The sequence below is a fragment of the Biomphalaria glabrata genome, chromosome 6, assembly GCF_947242115.1.
Source record: "Biomphalaria glabrata chromosome 6, xgBioGlab47.1, whole genome shotgun sequence".
NCBI classification, from domain to species: domain Eukaryota; kingdom Metazoa; phylum Mollusca; class Gastropoda; family Planorbidae; genus Biomphalaria; species Biomphalaria glabrata.
The window spans coordinates 30,911,238-30,924,751 of NC_074716.1; the positions used below are offsets into that span (position 1 = coordinate 30,911,238).

Sequence of the window (13,514 nt, forward strand, 5' to 3'; positions counted from 1 at the left end):
TAAGCTTATTAACTAACCATTCTGAGGTTGAACTAAAGCTTTGATGTTTTGGTTTAACTGAAATTGTGAAAAGATAAAGATAAATTTTTTTGTTTGTATGTTTGTTAACACCCAAACCTGACACACGTTTCTCTTGTCCACTTGTTCGTATTTTTTTTTCTCCATCTAAAGTTTCCTCCCCTGTTCAATGTTTCTGTTTCAAACTTTTGTTCCCCAGACAATTAACGTCATGTAAAATGTATTTTAAAATGATATCTTTCATTGTTATTATTTTTCTTGGCATTGTTCTGTCAAGATAACTATGTCAGCTATCTAAGCAACGCCTCATTTGACATGCTTCAAGACAACAGCTCGAGAAACTATTTCTTTGAAGAACGCCCACATCCACTACTTTGAACTACTTTACACCTACCGAACACATCCTTGTTGGGCTTTTCTTACACTGCTGACACCAAAGTTTCGATCCGCAGATCTTATTTCCACTTTTCTCTGTTTGTTTCTAGTCGACAGTTTCGGTTCTTAGAATGAGACGAAAAAGGGAGAAAAAAAAAAGCGAGATTACTTCAGTGTGAGATTGGCGTCAACAGGTAGGCGTAGGCACGAGGAGACGACGTGCAGGTAGGTGCACGGACCAACACAGGTCATGTTTAGTTTCGGATGTAGATATACAGTGATTCCCTCGAACATGGGCTCTTCAGTTTTCTAATGGTATAGATCAAGAAAAATGTTATTTACCGTTTAACGATACGATTGATAAAATCGAAAATTGATGTTTGCTGATAATAATTTCAATATTTTTGTAAAATGTTCAATAGTTAACAAATGAAATTAAATTTTAAATTAAATATAATGAGAAATGGCATAATTATACACCTGGTATTTGTTTATTACTTTAAATATCCTTTCAATCGGTGAATATAATAGCACTGTAATGTCAGAAGGGTGGTGAGTGTAATGGCCCTGTAATGTCAGAAGGGTGGTGAGTGTAATGGCTCTGTAATGTCAGAAGAGTAGTGAGTGTAATGGCTCTGTAATGTCAGAAGAGTAGTGAGTGTAATGGTCCTGTAATGTCAGAAGAGTAGTGAGTGTAATGGCTCTGTAATGTCAGAAGGGTGATGAGTGTAATGGCCCTGTAATGTTAGAAGAGTAGTGAGTCTAATGGCTCTGTAATGTCAGTAGAGTGGTGAGTGTAATGGTCCTGTAATGTCAAAGGAGTGGTGAGTGTAATTGTCCTGTAATGTCAGAAGAGTAGTGAGTGTAATGGCTCTGTAATGTCAGAAGGGTGATGAGTGTAATGGCCCTGTAATGTCAGAAGAGTAATGAGTGTAATGTCAGAATGGTGGTGAGTGTAATGGTCCTGTAATGTCAGAAGAGTAGTGAGTGTTATGGCTCTGTAATGTCAGAAGGGTGATGAGTGTAATGGCCCTGTAATGTCAGAAGAGTAGTGAGTCTAATGGCTCTGTAATGTCAGAAGAGTGGTGAGTGTATTGGTCCTGTAATGTCAAAAGAGTGGTGAGTGTAATTGTCCTGTAATGTCAGAAGAGTAGTGAGTGTAATGGCTCTGTAATGTCAGTAGAGTGGTGAGTGTAATGGTCCTGTAATGTCAAAAGAGTGGTGAGTGTAATGGTCCTGTAATGTCAGAAGAGTAGTGAGTGTAATTGTCCTGTAATGTCAGAAGAGTAGTGAGTGTAATTGTCCTGTAATGTCAGAAGAGTAATGACTGTAATGTCAGAAGAGTAGTGAGTGTAATGGTCCTGTAATGTCAGAAGAGTAGTGAGTGTAATGGCTCTGTAATGTCAGAAGGATGATGAGTGTAATGGCCCTGTAATGTCAGAAGAGTAGTGAGTCTAATGGCTCTGTAATGTCAGAAGAGTGGTGAGTGTAATGGTCCTGTAATGTCAGAAGTGTGGTGAGTGTAATGCTCCTGTAATGTCAGAAGAGTGGTAAGTGTAATGTCAGAAGAGTGGTGAGTGTAATGGTCCTGTAATGTCAGAAGAGTGGTTAGTGTAATGGTCCTCTAATGTCAGAAGAGTGGTGAGTGTAATGGTCCTGTATAATCAGAAGAGTGGTGAGTGTAATGGTCCTGTATAATCAGAAGAGTGGTGAGTGTAATGGTCCTGTAATGTCAGAAGAGTGGTGAGTGTAATGGTCCTGTATAATCAGAAGAGTGGTGAATGTAATGGTCCTGTAATGTCAGAAGAGTTGTGAGTTTAATGGTCCTGTAATGTCAGAAGAGTGGTGAGTGTAATGGTCCTGTAATGTCAGAAGAGTGGTGAGTGTAATTGTCCTGTATAATCAGAAGAGTGGTGAGTGTAATGGCCCTGTATAATCAGAAGAGTGGTGAGTGTAATGGTTCTGTAATGTCAGAAGAGTGGTGAGTGTAATGGTCCTGTATAATCAGAAGAGTGGTGAGTGTAATGGCCCTGTATAATCAGAAGAGTGGTAAGTGTAATGGTCCTGAATAATCAGAAGAGTGGTGAGTGTAATGGTCCTGTAATGTCAGAAGTGTGGTGAGTGTAATGGCTCTGTAATGTCAGAAGAGTGGTAAGTGTAATGGTCCTGTATAATCAGAAGAGTGGTGAGTGTAATGGCCCTGTATAATCAGAAGAGTGGTGAGTGTAATGGTCCTGTAATGTCAGAAGAGTGGTGAGTGTAATGGTCCTGTAATGTCAGAAGAGTGGTGAGTGTAATGGTCCTGTATAATCAGAAGAGTGGTGAGTGTAATGGTCCTGTATAATCAGAAGAGTGGTGAGTGTAATGGTCCTGTAATGTCAGAAGAGTGGTGAGTGTAATGGTCCTGTAATGTCAGAAGAGTTGTGAGTTTAATGGTCCTGTAATGTCAGAAGAGTGGTGAGTGTAATGGTCCTGTAATGTCAGAAGAGTGGTGAGTGTAATTGTCCTGTATAATCAGAAGAGTGGTGAGTGTAATGGTCCTGTAATGTCAGAAGAGTGGTGAGTGTAATGGTCCTGTAATGTCAGAAGAGTGGTGAGTGTAATGGTCCTGTAATGTCAGAAGAGTGGTGAGTGTAATGGTCCTGTAATGTCAGAAGAGTGGTAAGTGTAATGTCAGAAGAGTGGTGAGTGTAATGGTCCTGTAATGTCAGAAGAGTGGTTAGTGTAATGGTCTTGTAATGTCAGAAGGGTGGTGAGTGTAATGGCTCTGTAATGTCAGAAGAGTGGTGAGTGTAATGGTCCTGTAATGTCAGAAGAGTGGTGAGTGTAATGGCTCTGTAATGTCAGAAGAGTGGTGAGTGTAATGTCAGAAGAGTGGTGAGTGTAATGGCTCTGTAATGTCAGAAGAGTGGTGAGTGTAATGGTCCTGTATAATCAGAAGAGTGGTGAGTGTAATGGTCCTGTATAATCAGAAGAGTGGTGAGTGTAATGGCCCTGTATAATCAGAAGAGTGGTGAGTGTAATGGCCCTGTATAATCAGAAGAGTGGTGAGTGTAATGGTCCTGTAATGTCAGAAGAGTGGTGAGTGTAATGGTCCTGTATAATCAGAAGAGTGGTGAGTGTAATGGTTCTGTAATGTCAGAAGAGTGGTAAGAGTAATGGTCCTGTATAATCAGAAGAGTGGTGAGTGTAATGGCCCTGTATAATCAGAAGAGTGGTAAGTGTAATGGTCCTGAATAATCAGAAGAGTGGTGAGTGTAATGGTCCTGTAATGTCAGAAGTGTGGTGAGTGTAATGGCTCTGTAATGTCAGAAGAGTGGTAAGTGTAATGGTCCTGTATAATCAGAAGAGTGGTGAGTGTATTGGTCCTGTAATGTCAAAAGAGTGGTGAGTGTAATTGTCCTGTAATGTCAGAAGAGTAGTGAGTGTAATGGCTCTGTAATGTCAGTAGAGTGGTGAGTGTAATGGTCCTGTAATGTCAGAAGAGTTGTGAGTTTAATGGTCCTGTAATGTCAGAAGAGTGGTGAGTGTAATGGTCCTGTAATGTCAGAAGAGTGGTGAGTGTAATTGTCCTGTATAATCAGAAGAGTGGTGAGTGTAATGGCCCTGTATAATCAGAAGAGTGGTGAGTGTAATGGTTCTGTAATGTCAGAAGAGTGGTGAGTGTAATGGTCCTGTATAATCAGAAGAGTGGTGAGTGTAATGGCCCTGTATAATCAGAAGAGTGGTAAGTGTAATGGTCCTGAATAATCAGAAGAGTGGTGAGTGTAATGGTCCTGTAATGTCAGAAGTGTGGTGAGTGTAATGGCTCTGTAATGTCAGAAGAGTGGTAAGTGTAATGGTCCTGTATAATCAGAAGAGTGGTGAGTGTAATGGCCCTGTATAATCAGAAGAGTGGTGAGTGTAATGGTCCTGTAATGTCAGAAGAGTGGTGAGTGTAATGGTCCTGTAATGTCAGAAGAGTGGTGAGTGTAATGGTCCTGTATAATCAGAAGAGTGGTGAGTGTAATGGCCCTGTATAATCAGAAGAGTGGTAAGTGTAATGGTCCTGAATAATCAGAAGAGTGGTGAGTGTAATGGTCCTGTAATGTCAGAAGTGTGGTGAGTGTAATGGCTCTGTAATGTCAGAAGAGTGGTAAGTGTAATGGTCCTGTATAATCAGAAGAGTGGTGAGTGTAATGGCCCTGTATAATCAGAAGAGTGGTGAGTGTAATGGTCCTGTAATGTCAGAAGAGTGGTGAGTGTAATGGTCCTGTAATGTCAGAAGAGTGGTGAGTGTAATGGTCCTGTATAATCAGAAGAGTGGTGAGTGTAATGGTCCTGTATAATCAGAAGAGTGGTGAGTGTAATGGTCCTGTAATGTCAGAAGAGTGGTGAGTGTAATGGTCCTGTATAATCAGAAGAGTGGTGAATGTAATGGTCCTGTAATGTCAGAAGAGTTGTGAGTTTAATGATCCTGTAATGTCAGAAGAGTGGTGAGTGTAATGGTCCTGTAATGTCAGAAGAGTGGTGAGTGTAATTGTCCTGTATAATCAGAAGAGTGGTGAGTGTAATGGTCCTGTAATGTCAGAAGAGTGGTGAGTGTAATGGTCCTGTAATGTCAGAAGAGTGGTGAGTGTAATGGTCCTGTAATGTCAGAAGAGTGGTGAGTGTAATGGTCCTGTAATGTCAGAAGAGTGGTAAGTGTAATGTCAGAAGAGTGGTGAGTGTAATGGTCCTGTAATGTCAGAAGAGTGGTTAGTGTAATGGTCCTGTAATGTCAGAAGGGTGGTGAGTGTAATGGCTCTGTAATGTCAGAAGAGTGGTGAGTGTAATGGTCCTGTAATGTCAGAAGAGTGGTGAGTGTAATGGCTCTGTAATGTCAGAAGAGTGGTGAGTGTAATGTCAGAAGAGTGGTGAGTGTAATGGCTCTGTAATGTCAGAAGAGTGGTGAGTGTAATGTCAGAAGAGTGGTGAGTGTAATGGCTCTGTAATGTCAGAAGAGTGGTGAGTGTAATGGCCCTGTATAATCAGAAGGGTGGTGAGTGTAATGGTCCTGTATAATCAGAAGAGTGGTGAGTGTAATGGTCCTGTATAATCAGAAGAGTGGTGAGTGTAATGGCCCTGTATAATCAGAAGAGTGGTGAGTGTAATGGCCCTGTATAATCAGAAGAGTGGTGAGTGTAATGGTCCTGTAATGTCAGAAGAGTGGTGAGTGTAATGGTCCTGTAATGTCAGAAGAGTGGTGAGTGTAATGTCAGAAGAGTAGTGAGTGTAATGGTCCTGTAATGTCAGAAGAGTGGTGAGTGTAATGGTTCTGTAATGTCAGAAGGGTGGTGAGTGTAATGGCTCTGTAATGTCAGTAGAGTGGTGAGTGTAATGGCTCTGTAATGTCAGAAGAGTGGTGAGTGTAATGTCAGAAGAGTGGTGAGTGTAATGGCTCTGTAATGTCAGAAGAGTGGTGAGTGTAATGGCTCTGTAATGTCAGAAGAGTGGTGAGTGTAATGTCAGAAGAAAGGTGAGTGTAATGTCAGAAGAGTGGTGAGTGTAATGGCTCTGTAATATCAGAAGAGTGGTGAGTGTAATGTCAGAAGAGTGGTGAGTGTAATGGCCCTGTATAATCAGAAGAGTGGTGAGTGTAATGGCTCTGTAATGTCAGAAGAGTGGTGAGTGTAATGTCAGAATAGTGGTGAGTGTAATGGCTCTGTAATGTCAGAAGAGTGGTGAGTGTAATGGCCCTGTATAATCAGAAGAGTGGTGAGTGTAATGGCCCTGTATAATCAGAAGAGTGGTGAGTGTAATGGCCCTGTATAATCAGAAGAGTGGTGAGTGTAATGGTCCTGTATAATCAGAAGAGTGGTGAGTGTAATGGTCCTGTATAATCAGAAGAGTGGTGAGTGTAATGGCCCTGTATAATCAGAAGAGTGGTGAGTGTAATGGCCCTGTATAATCAGAAGAGTGGTGAGTGTAATGGCCCTGTATAATCAGAAGAGTGGTGAGTGTAATGGCCCTGTATAATCAGAAGAGTGGTGAGTGTAATGGCCCTGTATAATCAGAAGAGTGGTGAGTGTAATGGCTCTGTAATGTCAGAAGAGTGGTGAGTGTAATGTCAGAATAGTGGTGAGTGTAATGGCTCTGTAATGTCAGAAGAGTGGTGAGTGTAATGGCCCTGTATAATCAGAAGAGTGGTGAGTGTAATGGCCTTGTATAATCAGAAGAGTGGTGAGTGTAATGGCCCTGTATAATCAGAAGAGTGGTGAGTGTAATGGTCCTGTATAATCAGAAGAGTGGTGAGTGTAATGGTCCTGTATAATCAGAAGAGTGGTGAGTGTAATGGCCCTGTATAATCAGAAGAGTGGTGAGTGTAATGGCCCTGTATAATCAGAAGAGTGGTGAGTGTAATGGCCCTGTATAATCAGAAGAGTGGTGAGTGTAATGGCCCTGTATAATCAGAAGAGTGGTGAGTGTAATGGCTCTGTAATGTCAGAAGAGTGGTGAGTGTAATGTCAGAAGAGTGGTGAGTGTAATGGCTCTGTAATGTCAGAAGAATGGTGAGTGTAATGGCCCTGTATAATCAGAAGAGTGGTGAGTGTAATGGCCCTGTATAATCAGAAGAGTGGTGAGTGTAATGGCCCTGTATAATCAGAAGAGTGGTGAGTGTAATGGTCCTGTATAATCAGAAGAGTGGTGAGTGTAATGGTCCTGTATAATCAGAAGAGTGGTGAGTGTAATGGCCTCTGTCTGGAATAGTGCAGTCCAGACCTCCGTCAAAAAAGAGAGGAGGGGGGGGGGAAAGCTCCACTATTATTCGCCCTAGTGAAATGAATTGCAAGTGGAAAGGCAGTGGGGTTAGTATTACTCTTGATCATTTTCAAGCCCCGATACCCACACGGCGGAGTATCGCCACAAAGTGGAGGTTTGGAGTCAGAGTTTCCTTCTCCTAGACGGGTTGCATTATTCAGGCTGACGTGTCCCATCAGCACGAAGCTAAACTGGTTTTGATGCGCCAGTGTTTCGCCTTTCATCCCTTCTCCTGTCAGTTTGAAAGAACAGGTTCCGCAGGATTTTTGGGAGAAAATCACACATGAAGGCCAGGAACTGGATTTGACTGTCAGAGGCATTTAGAGACGCAAGCCTTGGGAGCATTTCTCGGAAAGTGGGTGCCTATCCCCACCTTCACACCCGGCATTGACAGTCTGTATACGTCACTATTCCTACCTAAAATAACGTCCTGAGTCTATCAGCTCTTTCTCACCAGCCTCCTCATTCTGTTGCCTAGACAAATGTTTCCTAGACAAATGTTTGCGAGACAAAACTTTCCCATCTGCTACCTTCTCGTTGATGTTTTACTTCGTTCAAATCAATCCCAGCATCAGAGTGCAAGCAGACGATTGTCTGGGTATTGGGTCGGGGCTGTCGTACAACGATTGTCATCTTGTGCAAGCTAGCAGACCCAAACTGATATCATTAGAAAAGGTAAATACCTTGGATCAGGCTGGATGGTTTATCAATTCTATAAGGGTTCTTAGCATCCCGTCCCCCTCTTTATTTTTTACATGCTTTTGAATGTAAAGTCGTCCAAAGAATTAATTGGTCATGTACTTCTTTTATAATACGACTATTATGACGTGTCGTTGTTGTTGTTTTGTGGACATCTAGCGCTGATATTCTTTTCACCAATCTGACATTAGCGAGGCTAAACTTGGAAGATATTTAGTCTGTATCTTTTTTTTATGCAATTGGTGGTAAAGGTGGCAAATGTATCTTATTAGTTTTTAGTTTTGCTTTACACCTTGGCTAAGGAGACCATGACCTTATTGATCACAGTATCTCCTGTGCCGTACTAATTTTTTATATTGTATCTAGTAATATAATATGATGAATTGCATGAGCTTTTTAAAATTCAAGATCTACTTTTAAAACAGGTAGAACTATATAGTTTAAATATAACCTTTAAATTTATTGTCTTTTTTTTTTTGGGGGGGGGGGGGGTATGTTTTACTGTCACTGTCAAAAGCAAAGATTGAAAATTCAACTCAACAATGCTATGTCGTCGAAGAGTAAGTTTATTGTTTTCTGTTTAGGTCTCTGTAAGGAGGTGTATCATCGCTAATGAGAAAACACTTTTCTTTTCTTTCTTTCTTTTTCTTTCTTAGTTCTTTCTTTCTTCTTCATGGTCAAAACTAAAATACCTGGTCTCAGTTACAACTAAAGTACTTGGTCACAGTTACAACTAAAGTACTTGGTCACAGTTACAACTAAAGTACCTGGTCTCAGTCAAAACTAAAGTACTTGGTCACAGTCAAAACTAAAGTATTTAATCACAGTTACAACTAAAGTACCTGGTGTCAGTCAAAACTAAAGTACTTGGTCACAGTCAAAACTAAAGTACTTGGTCACAGTTACAACTAAAGTACTTGGTCACAGTTACAGCTAAAGTACTTGGTCACAGTCAAAACTTAAGTACTTAGTCACAGTTACAACTAAAGTACTTGGTCACAGTTACAACTAAAGTACCTGGTCTCAGTCTAAAAAACTAAAGTACTTGGTCACAGTCAAAACTAAAGTACTTGGTCACAGTTACAACTAAAGTACTTGGTCACAGTTACAACTAAAGTACTTGGTCACAGTTACAACTAAAGTACCTGGCCATAGTCACAACTAAGGTATCTGGTCATAGTTACAACAAAAGTATCTGGTCACAGTTACACTTAAAGTACCTGGTCACAGTCACAACTAAAGTATCTGGTCACAGTCACAACTAAAGTATCTGGTCACAGTCACAACTAAAGTATCTGGTCACATTAATCGATTGGGGAATTATAATTATTTGGATTGAAATCTGTCACCACCTAACACAGATATTAACTGTGATTTTTAATACAAATTCGCCTCATGCTCCCCTTTGGATCGCTATGCCTTAAAGTGGACTTCTTGTTTCTTGACTTGCTTCGATTGTGTGCGTTGTCCAAAACAAAGTCTCATTTCTCAGCAAGAATAAGAGTCTAACATAAAGCCGTGCAGTGATAGAACACATGTAATCATCCCTTCATTCCCTGGCGAGATGTTGATCTGACATGTAGTGAATAAACAAACCCAAACCTTGGGGGAAATAAACACGTTCTCAAATGTTGCCTTTGTGGCCGAGAAATATTAGACTAGCCCCGCACAAAGTTGGTAGATAAAAATTTATGTACGGAAGTGTTTTTTGTTTTTTTTGTTTTTTTGTTTTTACTTGTAACAACATGCAGATGGTACGATGTGTTGTTATGCCGGGGATTTTACTTGAATTCAATAGTTAACAAAAAATGACGATCTAGAATCACAATTAACGATTCTTTGATAAAACAAAACTCTAGAACTTTATTTAAATACAACGTAAGTACAGTTTATGTACAAATTACAAATCAATGAGCATGAAACATATTACAAAGGCTTTTCAAACAGAGCTCTTAGAAACGTGACTGTCTACTAACCAATTATTTTATCGACTGGCGTTGCTTTCTTACTCTCGCCAATTCTCTGGCGCTAACTCTTTTTAAAAAAAGTCTTTGTTTAATTTCAAATTAACCAATAGATTTCAAACTTCATAATCACGTCCCTTGGGTAAATCCTGACGTGCTGTCAAGTGTCTAAATTTTAGGGGTAAATCCCGAGGCTCATGTCGAGGGCTTATATTTCTTTCAAATGTGAAATGTACACACAATTCTATAATGTAATCTGTGACATTACTATTCTTCTTAACAGTTTGCAAATTCCTCACGGGCTAAATCTGAAACCTGGACACTGATCTAAAACGGCTCTAACGCTTTTCCTAGAAATTTAACAGTTCATATATATTTGGGGGTGGGGAATTACAAGCTAATTAGCCACAAAAGGAAAACTCTAGTTTAACAGTTATAATATTTCAGAATATAATAATTTTAGATTTAAATTGTGTATGGAGATGTTTATCTTCAACACGTCATTGGAAATTCCCGCGTATAAACACTGCAGTATACAAACAGGTGTTCAGGAACATTTTGGCACATACTTTTGTAGAATTCAGTCTAAACTTCTTATTTTGTTTGTAAGTCTTGATCAATATCACCAAACTAAAATTTCATATACTCTGAGTAGAATTATACAAAGGGCGTAATCAGGATTGTTTTTTTCGGGGGATAAGACTGGATAATACATGTTGATATTTATCTATCATTCATTAGTTACTAAATGCAGAGTAATCACCCTTTCTAAAGGGAAATGGTCTTAAAATTATTTATTTTTTTGTGGTGGGTTTGACCCAGAAGAGTAAATTAAAGAGACGCCAAGGCCGATTTCAAACTTTCCCATTTTATTTTAATTAGGACTAAAGAGCTGCAGGTGGCAAATAAAAGGACGTAGCTTGAGATACAGTCTCAACTTACATATGAAGCATAAGACTAACATAATAACTCATGAGATCTAGGTGTAAACACAACATATTGTCTAAATACAGAGTAACTCAGGTTTACAAAATGTTAACCTAGATCTTATGTAAGGGAAATATTTCAAACATACTACTACTAAGAAATGATTCTCTAAAAAAAAAACATTTGTTATTCTAGATCAATCGAACAGAAATGGTTTTCAGAGTTTCTCTCATTCCTTTTCCAGATCAAGAATCATAATCATTAAACAGAAGAAATCTACACGCTGGTTCTTTAAAGTCTCTGTTACACTCTGGTTGCAACAATACATTCACAAGATGGACAATAAGCTTCATATATCTTTCCTAGTTTACTCAATCAAAGTCTTGCTTTCTCATAGTAACTGAGACCTATCATGTGCAGTTGATAGATCTAGATCTAGTCTATAGGGGTCTATATTACAGGTATGGAATCCAATAACTGAATTAATTTACATGCTGGTTTTCTAAAAATAAAGATAGTCCAAAAATGTGGATGAAAAACAGGGTAACAATCTTCTATTAAAACTGCTTTTAAATAATCCAATATAAGAAACAGTAAAAAGTACTTACTTGCAGGCCTACAAGAACACATTGAACTAGCCACAAAAAGGGGCACAACTTACAGAGGTGACGAAGTGAGTCTAGTTACGAGCAGCGACAAGAGATGCTGGCAGAATGGACAGTGTCCACGTTTTTGTTCTTTCAGTGGTAAAAAGATCTTGTGCTAATAATATGAATTCCTTAACTAATTTTTGTTTTTACATTTATTTAAAAAAAAATTGTTAGAAAAATTGTGTTAGCACATCGTATAGTGCTTATAAACTTTTTAAAATATGTTATAAAGAATAAAACTATTCAAAGGACAGTAGAACTTTATAAGACTTAATTTTTTCATTTGTCTAAAATTAGATGTGCACTTCTTTAGAGCTAAATACAGATGATAGTTAATAGACTTTTGAAAAACACTTTTCATTTTTGAGATCTACCTGACATAGCAATGGAAACCCGAGCAAACAGCACAAAGTCAAAGTGCCTTGTCCCTATGTCTGAAGCTTAAACAAATCTATAAATGTCTTAAATTGAACATTGAAGACTACGAGTAGAATGATTGGTAGCAATGTTCATTCATGCTCTTGATAAAAAGACGAACTATTATAATCAATGTGTCACGGATAAAGAACACGTTCGTTTATTTGATTCTTTTCTTGAAACAAAAAGTTCGTCAATTACAAGAAGATTCAATTATTTGTCATTCAGACTTTTGTTTATATACGTCATTACACTGTACTAGGCAAATCACCAAATCTTCTGAAGTTAATCTGGTAGCCACTTATTAAATTCGAAGTGAATCTTTTTGCCTTTTTCCACCTATAGCCATACATTTGAAACCATTATTAAATTGTTACATTTTTAATTCAATGACAACTTCTGTATACGAGAACCACTGCAATACGCTTTCACTGTAGTTCTTGATAACCACAGCAGATTCCAAGAGTCACTATAAATAGGACGTTCGCTGTACTTCTAACTACAGAATTCTTGTTCCGCTGCAATCTAGAACCAGTGCAACCCTAACAAATCAATACAACACTTAAGAACTTTAATCATTATCATTGCTTACACTGGTACCCACCATAGCTCTCATGGCGACCCTAACAATCAGTGCAACCCTGGAGAACCTGTGCAACTCCAAGAGAACCACTGAACCTTTAGGAATCACTGCACCCGGGTTCGCTATTCTGCCTCAACGTGGCACTCGGGTGGAAACGATCATTTGAGGAAGTGATTAGGCTAATTAATAGCAAAACAAAACTCCTGTGGGAGTGTCGAGGGAATGCGAGAGCTTTCCCATTGCACGGTGCGGAGTTGAAAGAGAGCTTCCACGTCCCTGTCGACAATCCATGCGCCGTTCCTCAAGGGACCGTTACACTAATGGCGAGTCCTGCACGATTGGCTTGGTACAACATAGTACTCGGCCTTCGGCCATGCATTCTAGTCGATGCGCCCGGAGTGTCAGATATATCGGAAATAGCAATGCTTTACATAGGCATTGACTTGGATCTCTTCCAGACAGAATGGTTGTTCAATCAGGCTTACAAGCCTAGAGCTCGAAGAGCCTCTGCTCAGCAATTTTGACAATCAAACGGAACCACTGCAAAATTGAAGAACCACTGCAGCTTCAAAATAACTACTAAACCTTCAAGAACCACTACAGTATTCCAGAACCACTGCACAGAAAAATATTGTGTGGTTTAGAAAAAGTAAGAAAAAGTAGTCTACCTGAAAGATTTCTATGAAAATTGTTTTATCGGTAACCGGAACTTTAGCCTCGAGGGATCCTTGGGCTGTTATAAAACTTTTTTAGTAGCACTTCGTAAGGCCAAGCCTTCAATGTACCTTGTTGTTGTATTTGTTGTATTTGTTGTATTTGTATTGTTAAAACTAAAAAGGTTAACTTTCGTTTGCAGAAGCATAGTTAACTTCAGTCATAACTTTGCACCATTCTTCCGCCTAAAATATTTGTGCCCCAGACAACTAGATCCGTGGATCTGCCTTCCACAAAGGGCCGCCGCTACCTATTGTGCAATGTGTGCCCCAGACAACTAGATCAGTGGATCTGCCTTCCACATAAATGAACAAAATCTTCCAAAACGTACACATTAAGCATAACAAAAGGGGTGAGGCCCCTCCCCATTCTGTTGTAGCTTCTCTT

The 13,514-nt window shown here is 39.4% G+C and overlaps 1 long non-coding RNA gene across 1 annotated transcript; it reads left to right on the forward strand.

Annotated features, from left to right (window-relative positions):
• The first annotated feature begins 277 nt into the window (after positions 1-277).
• Positions 278-11,503, forward strand: LOC106059503 (uncharacterized). The gene is made up of 3 exons (XR_001216252.2): positions 278-618; positions 11,008-11,224; positions 11,378-11,503. It is a non-coding gene; the product is annotated as an uncharacterized LOC106059503 (long non-coding RNA).
• Positions 11,504-13,514: the final 2,011 nt, after the last annotated feature.